Source organism: Protopterus annectens, chromosome 2.part0, assembly GCF_019279795.1.
Source record: "Protopterus annectens isolate FY-2018-M chromosome 2.part0, PAN1.0, whole genome shotgun sequence".
NCBI classification, from domain to species: Eukaryota; Metazoa; Chordata; order Ceratodontiformes; family Protopteridae; genus Protopterus; species Protopterus annectens.
In genome coordinates, this window is record NC_056728.1 from 706,133,414 (window position 1) to 706,147,434 (window position 14,021).

Genomic DNA, 14,021 nt, shown 5'->3' on the forward strand with positions numbered 1-14,021 from the left:
AAAAAAAAAAAAATTAAGCTGGTTTCCTGCCTTTCCTGTTAAGTGGTATAGACTATTTGTAGGCTTCTGAGCCCCCAAGCCCTTCTGTGTTGGGGGGAAGCCTTCTAACTTAGTTTTTTTTTTGTTATAACTAGCCAGTTTTCTAGTTTCAGCACTCAAATCTGTTTCTTTGATCTCAGCACTTATTCAGAAAAAAAAAAAAAATTTCATCTGCTTTTTCTGTGCTTGTGTTTCTACCTACTTTATTTTACTTTTGCATCATCTTAAAAATACTCAATTCTATTTATTACTGCTTGGTGTAACTCATTCTAAGCCTTTTGGTTTAAACACTTGGGCTTCGGACCAGTTGTTTTGCACTGAGAGGGTTTGTGGTCTGCACTGTAGTGGCAGAACAGGTAGTTTACATCCTTCTAGGTTGGGAACTGCTGATTGAGGGCTCAGTGTCTGTTATTCTAAAAGTGTATTAATTCTGGTTTAAGCACTTGGGCTTTCAGGCCAGTTACTTTACATTAAGAGGGTTCGTGGTCTGCACTCTTGTGGGAGGAGAGGCTGGACTCTGCCCTTCTGAGCTGGGAATTTCTGGTTAAAGGCTTATAGTGCATGCATATCTGAACTGCTTCTTACTGAAGTTGGTGCCTTGTTTGCTGTGGCATAGACTGGATTCGGGCCTGCTGGATCTAGCTTTGTTTGTGTAACTTGAGCACTAATCCAGGCATTCTCTAAAGTATTCAATTGTATTTATTACTGCTTGGTAGTAATTTGATTAAAGTGTAGCTATCATTCTAAGTCTTTTGGATTAAGCACTTGGGCTTCAGACCAGTTGTTTTACATTAGGAAGGTTTGTGGCATGCACTGTGGTGGCAGGACAGGTAGCTTTCATCCTTCTAAGTTGGGAACTGCTGATTGAGAGCCCAGTGTATGTTATTCTTAAAGTGTATTAGTTCTGGTTTAAGCACTTGGGCTTCAGGCCAGTTATTTTACATTAAGAAGGTTTGTGGTCTGCACTCTTGTGGGAGAAGAGGCTGGACTCTGCCCTTCTGAGCTGGGAATTTCTGGTTAAAGGTTTATAGTGCCTGAATATTTGAACTGTATCTTACTGAAATTGGTACACCTTGTTTGCTGTAGCATAGACTAGATCCAGGCCTGCTGAATCTAGCTTTGTTTATATGCTTGTTGTTTGTTTGCTTGTTATTTCCCTGGAACGCTAATTCCACCAAATATGCAGCTTCTCAGCGCTTCTGTGGATCACTAGTGATATCTGCATTGCTTACTGTACTTATTTCCTTGTTTCACTTAAAAGAAAGTTGCTGTTTGTCGTTTTTGCATTTAAGTTACCTGTAACACATTGCACTTAAGTTACCTGGCACTTGCTCACTAAAGCAATTATATAAGTCAGCACTAAAAATTAAAAGCACTACACCCTCACTCTCCACTGGCCCTTGTTTTCAATTATTAAGGAATTCCCAATATTATTCTAGCATGTCCAAAGGTCAGTTGTCATTCTCCTCCTCGGTCCAGCTGGTGAATCTTTGAATCTTGAGGCAATGTTACAACTGCCTCATGTACACAGACAACCCTCTCCTCCTCCCAACAAATTCCAACCCATGTGAGAGATGCAACCATATAGCCAAACTGGAGGCTAAGCTCTCTCAACTCAGTACTGGCATAACCAGTCAGGAGGAGAAGGAAACCACACTCACTACAATTCCAGTCTCACATAGACCTACCACGACAGCAAACCAAACACATAATCACACAAAAACATACTCGGAGGCTCTAAATAAAGATCTGCCTAAGCAGCAGAGACCTCCAAAGCAGACACCCAAGCAAAACCGTACCCCCAAAAAACAACGCAACACATATCTCACAAAGCCAGTGTGCCGAACAGTCACAGCCCTTAAGACTAAACAACACACCTGATACACTTGTAATAGGTGACTCTATCATCAGGCAGTTGCAACTAGATGCTTCGCACGGACGGCTTGCAGGGTCAAACCATGAAAAGCAACCACAAACGACCAGCAAGGAAGATGGTAAGCCCAAAAACTTTATTCATCAAAGTGACATATACAGATATGTCACTAAACCAGACCGGTTTCGGCCTTACAGCCTTTCTCAATGGTATACAAAAGTAAAATGATGCAAAAAACATCATCAGGCACACTGACGTCCCGCTCAGCAGGCTGAACAAGGAGAGGGTCACGGTGAGCAGCCTGTCGGGCGCTAGGATCCGCCACATAACACAAGCACTCAGGTCACTCCAAGGCAAGTACAAAAATGACTCATTGTCCATGCTGGTGTGAATGACCTGAGACGTACCTCCCTGGACTACATGAAAAGAGACATAAAGGAGCTCTCTGAGCATGTAGCCCAGGCCGGTATGACCCTGACCTTGAGTAGCATCTTACCCTCACCAAGAATGATGCCACAATATGAAGACAAGATGATCAATTTCAACAATTGCCTTAAGTACTGGTGTCATTCAAAGGGGATCCAATGCCTGTCAGCTTGGGATGATATGCTCGCGACAGCACGATGTGCTTCTAGGATGGCTTGCTACCCCCTGGGCTGGATATTGGCAAAGGCTCTGCCTATAGTGCCTTTTTAGGCACGGCTCAAAAGACAAACCCACCTCCATAGGTACCACAAGGGATAAGAAACTAAGAGTAATGCTACTCAACGCCAGAAGTCTAAACCTCAAGATGGACGACTTGAAACTCTCCTTAGCATGGAGAAGATCGATATCTGTGCAGTAACAGAAACCTGGTTCAGGGCTCCCGAGAGCACCCCAGCACTACCAGGTTATACCTCATACCATGCTTTTCGCCCCAAAACTTGGACCGAACCACAAAAGGAGGGGAGTATCGATATTCATCAAAGATACCCACACCTCCAGGTTGGTGGCAAAGCACAAGCATCAGAGACTATCCATGTGCAACTAACAGTGGGTAAAACTGCCTTCCAGTTTATAGCCTGCTACAGACCACCCTCCCAAACCCAGGAACCCCACTCGGCCTTCCTGAGAACACTGGAAAATATGAAGGTCTCTCCAAACACCATTATATTAGGCGACTTCAACTACCCAAACATAGACTGGGAGCATTACTCTAGCTCCAACACCCTAGCCCAAAGGTTCCTAGAATTTATAAACTCAAATGCTATGGAACAACGTGTTACCACTCCCACAAGAGGGGAAAACATACTGGACCTGATCATCACCAACATGGGGACTCTATGCTCCAGATCAGAAGTGTATCCCTGACTGGTAAGATCAGACCATAAACTAATCTCACTGGATATTCACATCCCGACCCCACCGCCTGCCCAGAAAACCACAGTGAAAAACTTCTCTAAAGCAAATTTCACACTCCTCAAAACCGGTGGAATCCTTCAAAGCCCCGGCCTGTGGAAAACGGCTAATGCCAGACCGCAGAATCCTTTATAAACGCATTCTATGAACACCTTCAGGAATGCATGGATCATGCAATCCTGAATAAAACCAAGACCCAATCCTCCAAAGGCAGATGCCCTGTCTGGTGGACCCCAGCAATAAACAAACTATACAATAGAAGGAGGAAGCTACTAAATGATAGAGCAAAATCCCAAAAAGGTAAGGCATCACTGATCAGTATTAGCAAAAAACTACGGGCACTCATAAAATTGTCTAAGGCCAGCTTTGAGAGAAAATTGCACAGGACACTAAGGATAATCACAAGGCTTTCTTTAGTTATGTTAGGAACCTGGGTGGTAATTCCCAGATATGCTCAGAATTAGTCCAAAATGACAAAAATACACTGAACCCACAGACATTGCCAACATCCTAGCTGACAGGTTCAGCGCAAACCCTCCCCACCAAAAGGGCAAATATCTATCCCAGCAGAGTGCTGCCCCTGACATCTCAGATGCTCAGGTAAGAGCCGCCCTCCAAAGCAAAAACACAGCATCAATGGGACCAGACGGTGTCCCGGCTGCCCTACATGAACTCCAAGAAGAGCTAAACCCAAACATAAAACTACTGTTCAATCTCAGCCTTACTACAGGATATGTGCCCAAAGAGTGCATAGCAACAGTGGTCCCTCTCCATAAAGGTGGTGCCTCAACGGATCCTGGAAACTATCACCCCATAAGCCTGACTAGCTTAGTCTGCAAAGCTATGGAAAGGATCATCATGGACCTCATAAATAAAGATATTGGGGACCTACAGACACTGGATCCTACCCAGTTCGGCTTTGTTAAGGGCAGATCCTGCCTTTTAAACCTGGTTGATTTCTTTGAAACAGTCACCAAGGCGATTGACGGGGGAAGGTGGTCCACACAGCCTACCTGGACCTCACTAAAGCCTTCGATACAATACCCCACTCGGACATTATAGATAAGCTCACCAGCTTAAATATAAACCCCTATGTCACTAGATGGATTGCAAACTGGCTCAAGGACAGAACCCACATGGTTAGAATTGCTGGAGCCATGTCAGACTCCAAACCAGTTACAAGTGGTGTCCCACAAGGCTCAGTCCTGGGACCTCTCTTATTCGGTATATATTTCTCGGAGGTACAGGCCAACACGGAAGGACTGTGGCTGACCAAGTTTGCAGATGACTGCAAACTGGGCGCCCCAACCACCCCTCCAGCCGACACAAGCATCCTCCAAAAGGGCCTCATAGAAACAGACAACTGGTGCCAGAGCCATGGCCTCAAGCTAAATGCCAAAAGTGTATAGTCATCCCCTTTGGCAAAACAAAGTGTCACAAAGTGCCCTAAATTACCACATAGGTGGTAATCCATTAAGTACAGAAGAAGTAATTAGGGACCTGGGGACCCAAGTTGATAGCAATCATTTGACAACCACGCCAACGTGGTTAGAAAAACATTTTATATAGCCCACCTAATCATGAAGGGATTCACATCTAGATCAGGGGGGGTCATCATGCCTCTTTACTCATCCCTCATCAGGCCCATAATTGAGTACAATGCCCTTTTGGGATGTACCTTACCAGACACCTGCAGCAACTGGAAAGACCCCAAAAGTACCTCACCAAGAGGATCAAAGGGCTCAAACAGATGCCATATGCTGCCCGGTTAAAGAAACTCCAGCTCTACTCAGTGGCATACCGCCTGTTCAGAGGCGATCTGTGCCTGACGATAAAGCCATGTCCAACCCAGAATTAATGGACATGCTGCACCTCAGAAAATCCAAATCCCATAGACTTGAACCTCAGCACTGAAATAAATAGGACATGCTGGAGGGACAGATTCATAACCCAGAGGCTCCCTTCACTCTGGAATAAAATCCCAGTCCAGGTTAGGCAGAGTCCCTCATTGACTCTCTTCAAGAGGAATCTTGATGAGTGGATGGGAGATCGTATCACTTCTGTGTGACTGTTAGACAGAGGCACAGTATACTAACCTTGAAAAAGGGCATAGCAAAATAAATTTAAAATGGATGGCAAAAGCCAAACACATTCTGGCTAGGCTTATAAATGCCCTAGGGCAGATAGCCTAGTATGAACCTATGAACCTATATATACATTTTTTTATTTTTATTTTTATTATTGATTTATCATTATTCATTGTATCCAGGTGTGCAATGCTTTAGTAAATTGTAGTTCTATGTACTTTTTAGTGCAGACTTGAATGTGTTTATTATTTTATTTTTTTCTTCTGTACTCCTCTTTGATTGGTTGTTTAACATTTAAATAGTTTGCAGTGGTTGTACGTAATATATGATGGTCTGATGAAGCAGAGAAAGATCCATGAAAGCGCTTACCATGTTTGTTTGCTCTCAATAAAGGATTGCTGTGTTTGGAACCTTTGTGCCCGTTGACTTCCTAACTTCCTAAATGAACTTAAAATCGGTGAACTGGTCAATCCGAAAAAATCTACCACTAGATGAAGCCGTAACTTTCTTTAACAATAAATTCCTGAGCATCCTTGACTCCCATGCTCCTGCACATACTATAAAGACTAAATCTAATACTTCTCCATGGCTCACAAAGGAAACTAAGATAAAAATCAAACTTAGAAATATAACATGGACCAAATGACGAACAACTAAAGGCCCCTTCGACCAAGTGAGATATCGTCAACTTAGAAATTATACAAAAAAACTAATTTTGCTAGACAAAATAAACTACTACCAGAACCTCCAATTTAAACACAAAAACAATCCCCAAAAGTTTTGGGCACGTATTAACAGACTTCTTCATCCAGGACAATCAATTACCCCAACCCATCAAACTACACCCATAAATCCCCAGAAACTGTTGCCACTGCCTTTAATAACTTTTTCACTGAAACTATTCAGTCCTTAGCTAACCAACTTACTCCCACCCACTCTAACTCTACCACTAACACACCTACCTCTCATTCCTCCTTTAACTTCCAACCTGTCTCTACCAATTTTATTCAATTCCTTATCAAAAACCTAAAACCAACCACCCTTTCTGCTGACCTCCTTCCTGCAGAGTACTTACAAAAAGCTGCCGATGCCATAGCATTCCCCATTTCTATCCTAATCAATAGAGCACTTACTGATGGAACTATCCCCTCAATCTGGAAAATATCCCATGTTATCCAATTCCACAAAGGTGGAAGTTCAACATAACTGTCCATCTACAGACCTGCTGCCATTCTCTCACCACTAGCCAAATTAATGGAGAAGTGCGTTCATAAGCAGCTTATGGAATATCTCATTCAGAACGGTCAGCTTGCCAACTCTCAGCATGGCTTTAGGTCACATCACAGCACCACCTCCGCCCTCCATTCTTTTACAAATACCATATTCCAAAATGGGAACAACAGGCTATCTTCAGCCCTATTTCTAGACCTGTCGAAGGCCTTTGATATGGTCAACCACAAAGTACTCATCCATTCCCTAAAATCCATCTTCCTAGATAACCATGCTATTCAGTGGTTCCTATCCTATTTGAATGGCAGACGACAGGCAGTATTATGGCAGGGCAAACTGTCCACCTTGCTACCTCTCACCCTTGGTGTTCCTCAGGGCTCTATTCTAGGTCCTCTACTCTTTTCTGTCTTCATCAACAATCTTCATACTGCCATCCCTGATGCAACCTGCATTCAATATGCAGATGATTCTACCCTGATCTGTACAGCCTCTTTCCCTTTAGACCTGCAAACCTTAACACAAAATATATTTAACACAGTTGAAAATTGCCTCTCTAATCACAGTCTGTTGTTAAAGCCCAACAAAACTAAACTGCTCCTCTTTACCCCCACCAGTAGATCTACCCAGATTTCCTTCTCCATAACATCCAACAACGGTACCTTTATCTCTCCAGATGACCATACTAAGCTTTTAGGAGTGACAGTGAACAATAATCTCAAATTTGATCTGCATATCAATAAAACTATAAAAAACATTAATAAGAAGCTTGGCTCATTATACAGAAGCAAACCTTTTCTAACTCCATTAGCCAGGACTGCAATTGCCCACTCACACCTACTCTCTACCCTTCTATATGCCTCCTCCATACTCTCCAATTTGAGCAAAACTGAACTTAGTGAGCTCCCTCACTGTTACAACCATATTGCCAGATTTGCCATATGCTCAACATATACGACACATCACTGTCAAAACCTCAGTCTTCTCAGGTGGCTAGAACTGCCTAGCCTACTTCTGTTCAGTCAGCTTATAATAGCACACAAAATTCTCTACCACCCTGAAAATACTCCGGCACTCAAAAATATCATAAAGCCATACAGTAATTAAGGCAGCTACGATCATCCAATAAACTGTTGGTCCAAACCCACAAAGCCATTAACTCAGCTGGCGACTCTCTGCCAACGTTGCTGGTAAAACTTGGACTTCACTTTCATCTAACCTTACACTCGAACCTTCTTTAAGACTCTTCAAAAAAAGGCCTCAAACAGTATTTTAAAGAGCACTGGCTTTGGCCCTGTACTAACCCTGATTAAATCACTTATTCAATGCCTTATTTAAAATAATATTGTACACATCTCTTGCTCATAATAGCTTGCTGCAACCTGTTGTTTTTGTATACTATTACACACTGTGTATATTGTGAGTATGTACTAGAGGGCTTTGTAAATATGTTTGGCTCATACCCGTTATGTTCTATATGTGTTATCTGGAGCTTTTCTCCCCGGGCCTCCACTGAAAATGGACATATATGCAGTCGGACTATCCTGGTCAACAAATGTAAAATAAAATAAATAAATTAGAGTTTAATACTTCTTATTGTTCATAAAGTTCATGTTGATGCAAAGCTTATTGTTAATTTTACTTTTTAAATGAATTAGAGTGTTTTTTAAAATTGTCCTTGATTTGGGTACCCATGACAGTGCATAATACTGCAAGTAAACTAGGATTTGTACAGTAAATCAAAGTATGTTAGTGTGCCCTGGGACATGGATGTGAACAGAGCACGGAGCTGACATTGACATACATGCTCTTGTACACTTCCAATGGACTCCAGTGTCAGCTCTGCTTAAGGATTTCCTTTATCTCCACTACACGAATTGTATCCCTCCCCTGAAATAAGCAAACGCTGACCATTAGCCCCTTAATCTAATCCTGCACCAGTTTGGGCCTCTAGTGAAACTTGACTTTTTGGCAACATAAGCAAACACCAAGTCCCTATTTCAGTTTATCTGCATACGACTGGATATGGCTACAAACTGTCATAACAGCTTGTCCTTTATGGTCCCCCTCCAGCAACTCCTCACATGTGTGGTGCATTTAAGTAGTGATGTCACATTTTGAATTCACCATCTGTGTCACGTAATACAGCTCCAACAAGACAGAGGTAAAAGACATGTGCATATGCTTCTTTAGCGTGTCCATCACTAGATTCTTCACCTGGGAGATGGACAGTTTGGCTTTGGGCAGTCAAGAGTCTTTTTAAGGGTTAATGCAGAAACCAGGGTATTAAGCAAATTAGTCTCTTTATTAGTGAGGGACCAGAGAATGCAGATAACCTTTTTATGGAATGGGGCTATGGTACTGGATTTTTCCAAGATGCTTTGGTGGCATTCTTGAGGTTATTAACGAAATGGATCATGACCCAGGGGGGCTACTAAGTGAAATTACAGGTCTTTGGAAGACTCGTATTCTAAGAAGATACTAGGTCAGTTGGCTATCCCTTTTCAAGCAGAATGAGTTCTAGATGATCCCCAAATGTGGAGTCATCTGGAGAAATGCATGGGAGTCAGCATCTTCCTAATCATCCAAATATGTAGTGGGAGATTCAAGATGGAAGTTAAAATGTTTACTGTTAAATTGTGCTTCTCCAGATTACTTTATGTGGAGGGAAATATGAAGAATAACAAGGGACTCTCTATGCAACAGATGTCCAGAAGTAAGCTCCAAAGGGGCTGCAGTCTCTTTGGCTTACTGCTGAGTGACACACTTGAAGGCCAGGTGCTTAGGAGAAGGATGTCTAAACTCAGGAACTATGGACAATGGGATCAAGACGATGCTCAAAATGGAAGCAATGATACAGAACTACATGGTGTAGACAAACAGCAGTACTCAGCATTAACATAGAATGCCAACATCAGGGTAGATATCGTAGGCTGAGGGTTGCATCTTTTGGATTGTTTGAAGAAATTACGGCACTAGTAAGGGAAAAGGAAGCAACGCTAACTAATTATAGGTTCATAGGTGTGTACTAGGCTGACAGCCCTGGAGCCTATATAAGCCTAGCTCAAGAAGATTCTCTGGCATCATGCCACCTAAAGTTAGTTCCCAGTGCCCCTGTCAAGCAAGGCTACTGAAGTGATCCCCCATCCACTCGCCATGATTTCTCTTAAAGAGTGCCAGTGAAGTGTTCTGCTTGTTGTGAATGGGAAGTCTGTTCCACAGTATGGGAAGTCTCTGGGTTAGGAACCTGTCCCTCCAGCATGTTCTGTTTATTGTGGTAATGAGGTTTAGGTTCTTGGATCATGTGGCATGGAGGGATTGGGATTTCTTTAGGTGTAGCATATCTAGCAGCTCTGGGTCAGACATGGCTTTGTAGGTCAAGCACAGATCGCCTCTAAGTAGGCAATAAGAGACAAGAGTATAGCTGGAGTTTTTTGAGTCTGTCCATATAAGGCATGTGTCTAAGGCCTAAGATCCTCTTAGTGAGGTATTTTTGTGGCCTTTCCAGTTGCTGTAGGTGTCTAGTGACATACATACCAAATGGGGTGTTGTATTTTATAATAGGTATAATGAGGGACGAGTAGAGAGGGATTATGACCTCTTTCTTCCTGGATGAGAAACCTTTTGTAATGAGATGTGCCACATAGAAGGACTTTCTGACTACAGTGGCAATGTGGTTATCAAAGGAGAGGTTGCTGTCAACCTGTGTCTCCAGGTCTCTTATCACACCTTCAGTGTTTAGTGGACTACCACCTATGTGGTATTTCACGGACACTGAATTTTTCCCAAATGGAATGACAATGCACTTTTTGGCACTGAGCTTAAGGCCATGGTTCTGGCACCAGTCATTGGTGTCAGTGAGGCTTTTTGTAGACTGTCTACATCAGCTGGAGAATCAATAATGGCTCCCAGTTTGCATCCGCGAACTTGGCCAGCCAGAGTCCCTTTGTGTTGGCTTGAACTTCAGAGAAGTAGATGCCAAACAGGAGAGGACCTAGGACCGATCCCTGTAGGACACCACTTGTAACTGGTCAGTAGTCAGAATTGGAGTCCACTACTTACACAGTGTGGTTTCTATCAGTGAGCCAGTGGGTAACCCATCTTAGAACATAGGGGTTTATGCCTAGTTTAGCGAGTCTGCGTCTATCTATGATTCCTGAGTGAGGGATGGTGTCGAAGGCCTTGGCAAGATCTAGGTAGGCTGTGTGAACTACCTTGCCCTCATCCACAGCTCCGGTAGTAGACTTGAAGAAGTCTATCAGGTTGAGCAGGCATGATCTACCTTTCACAAACCCAAACTGCGTGGGGTCCAGAATTTGGAGATTCCCTATGTCCTTACTTAGAAGGTCCATGATGATGCACTCCATAGCCTTACATATCAGACTAGTCAGGCTAATGGGGCGGTAGTTCCCAGGGTCTGTAGTCGCTCCCCTCAATGTGGAGTGGGATGACAATAACAGTGCACCATTCGGTAGGAACAACGCCTGAAATGAGGCTGTGATTGAACAGGGTACTCAGGTGTGGTGCCAGTTCACTTTGCAATTCATGTAAAACATAGCCAGGGATATTATCAGGTCGCATGGAAGCTGTATTCTTGGCTTTGGACAGTGCAGTTTTTACCTGTGTAGCCGTGATAACAAGGACTTGGTATTCCTCAGGTATTGTGATAGGCCCTTTAGGGGGTGAAAGGGGGGGGGTAAAGTTCACACTGAACTGAACCTGTCAGTCAATATGTTGGCAATATCATTTGGTTCTGTATATGTACTGCCATTGTGCTGTAACTCAGAGCAGATCTGAGTAATGTCATGTAGATTCTTGACATAACTATAGAATGCCTTGTGGTTGTCTTTAGAATCTGCAGCAATTTTGTTTTCCTAGCTAACTTTAGAGGATTTGATGATAGATCTCAGTTTGGGATTTGATGATAGATCTCAGTTTGGGATTTGATGATAGATCTCAGTTTTTTGCTGAGGCTAACAAGGGAGTTTTTCCAGTCTTGGGACTTCACCCTTTTCTGCAACAGTTTTTTCCTTCTGTTGTAGAGTTTGTTTATGGTGGGGTACCACCAGAATGGCTTCCTTTTTTTGAAGGACAGCATTTTGGTTCTGTTTGGTATGGCCTGTTCCATGCACTTGTGCATGTGCTCATACAGTGCACTGGTGTATGATTCAGCAGTCATGCACCTATTTTCCATTTGCATGGGTGTCATGAAGTTAGCCAACTCTGTTTTTAGGAGCCCAAAATTGGCTTTGGAGAAATTTTTTACGGTGGTTTCCTTTAGGGGGGTAAGGGTGGGATGTGGATATCCATGGTGATTAGCTTGTGGTCAGATCTGACTACGGAGGAGTTGATTACTGGTGTAGAGCAACAGTCACCCATGTTAGTAATGACCAGGTCAAGGATGTTTCTACCCCTGGTGGGGGTAAGAATGAATTGGTCCAGGGCATTGGAATTAATGAATTCCAGAAAATGTTGAGCAAGTGTGTTGGTACATGAGTAATTTTCCCAGTTAATGGAGGGGTAGTTAAAGTCTCCCAGTATAAGGGTACTAGGTTGTACCCTAATATTTTCCAGTGTGTTTAGGAATGTGGAGTGGGAGTCTTGGGACATGGTGGGGGATCTATAGCAGGCCACAACCTGGATTGCAGTTTTACCTAGTGTTAGTTGTACCTGAAGTATCTGTGATGCGTTAAGTTGGGCTACTAGTCTGGAGGTGTGCATATCCTTTATGAATATGGAGACACCACCGCTTTTAGTGCTTCGGTCCAGGTTTAGGGGCTGAAAGGTGTGGTATGAATTATAGCTTGGTAGTGCTGGGGTGCTGTCCGGAGCTTTGAACCAGGTCTCGGTCACTGCTCAGATGTCGATGTTCTCCATTTTAAGGAGTGGTTCGAGTGAGTGCATTTTGAGATTTAGACTTCTAGTGTTGAGTAGCATAACCCTCAGATTTCGTTTGCTTGTAGCTGTTATGGTGGTAATTTGGTCTTCAGGACATTGTCTAAAAAGGCACTATAGGGGTGTCAAGAGCCTTGGCCAGTGTCCGGAATCCCTGGGGTGACAGGTGCAGGCCATCTCTGGCGAAGCATCGAGGTATGTCGATCATGTCATCCCATGCAGACAGGTACTGGATCCCCTTAGAATGACACCAGAAACTTAGCCAATTGTTGAAGTCAATCATTTTCTGCTTGTACTGTGGTATCACTCTGGGTGATGGTAGGATGCTAGTCAGAGCTAGGGCCATACCTGCCTGGGCTACAAGATCCGAGAGCTCCTCTAGGACTCTTTTCATGTAGCCCAGGGAGGTACATCTCAGGTCATTCACAACAACATGGACAATAACAAAGTAAAATTTGTACCTGTTGTGGAGTGACCTAAGTGCGGCCATTATGTGGCGGATCCTGGCACCTGACAGGCAGCTGACCATAACTTTCTCTTTATTCAACCTAATGAGTGGGACATCAGTGTTCCTTACTATTTAGTCACCTATGACTAGTGTATTGGGTAAGTTGTTTTGCCTTATGGGCTTTGGTTGAGAGGCACACTGTTTGTGTGAGCTATGTATGTCATGGTTTGTGCTTGGATGTGGTGGTTGTTTGCGTTTCTGCCTCAGAGGTCTCTATTGTTTGCGCAGATTTTTATTGAGAGCCTCCACAAAAGTAGGTGTGTGTTTTGTGTTACTATGTGAGGGTTGTGGTGCTGGTGTATGCTCTGGAGGGCTATGTGTTGAATGTGGTGTTGTGCAGGTGTTAACCTTCTCCTCTTGACTGGCTAATCCAGTCTTGGCTGGAGAGTGCTTGGCTTCCAATTTGGCTATATATGTGCATCTCTCACAAGTCAGTGTTGGGAGGTAAGAAGACAGGGTTGTCTGTGTACATGAGGCAGTTGCTGCATTGCTTCAGGAAGCCCAAGTTCACCAGGCTGACAGGAGAAAGCACAGGTAACTGACCTTTAGACATGCGTGGATATGAACTCAATATATTAAGTACTGAAGCCTTTTACAGAAAAAATGTCACTCAAAGTGTCTGAGTCTGTACAGAGCACTACCAAACACTTGAGGGGAAACTAATACATAGACCCTGAAAATTTAAGGATGAAGTATTTAGGCAGATATTCTCAAGTTAGGAAGAAATCAAGCACTACTTACTGAAAATAAAGAATTAGATTGTCAAGTATGATGAAAAGAGGGGAGTCACAAAAAGTACAGTTTTGTACCTACCATAAATGTAGATGTCCGATAGGTATGCATCTGCAGTCATAACATATGGGTTGTCCTGCCTCAGGCAGCCCTTCGGTCGGCCGGATTCCAAAGTCTGGGTCTGGCCTCGGCTGATGTCGCACTTTCCTGACGCCAGAGCTGCCTGGGGGTAAAGCATCAGCCGACGCCATTTTCAGTTTTC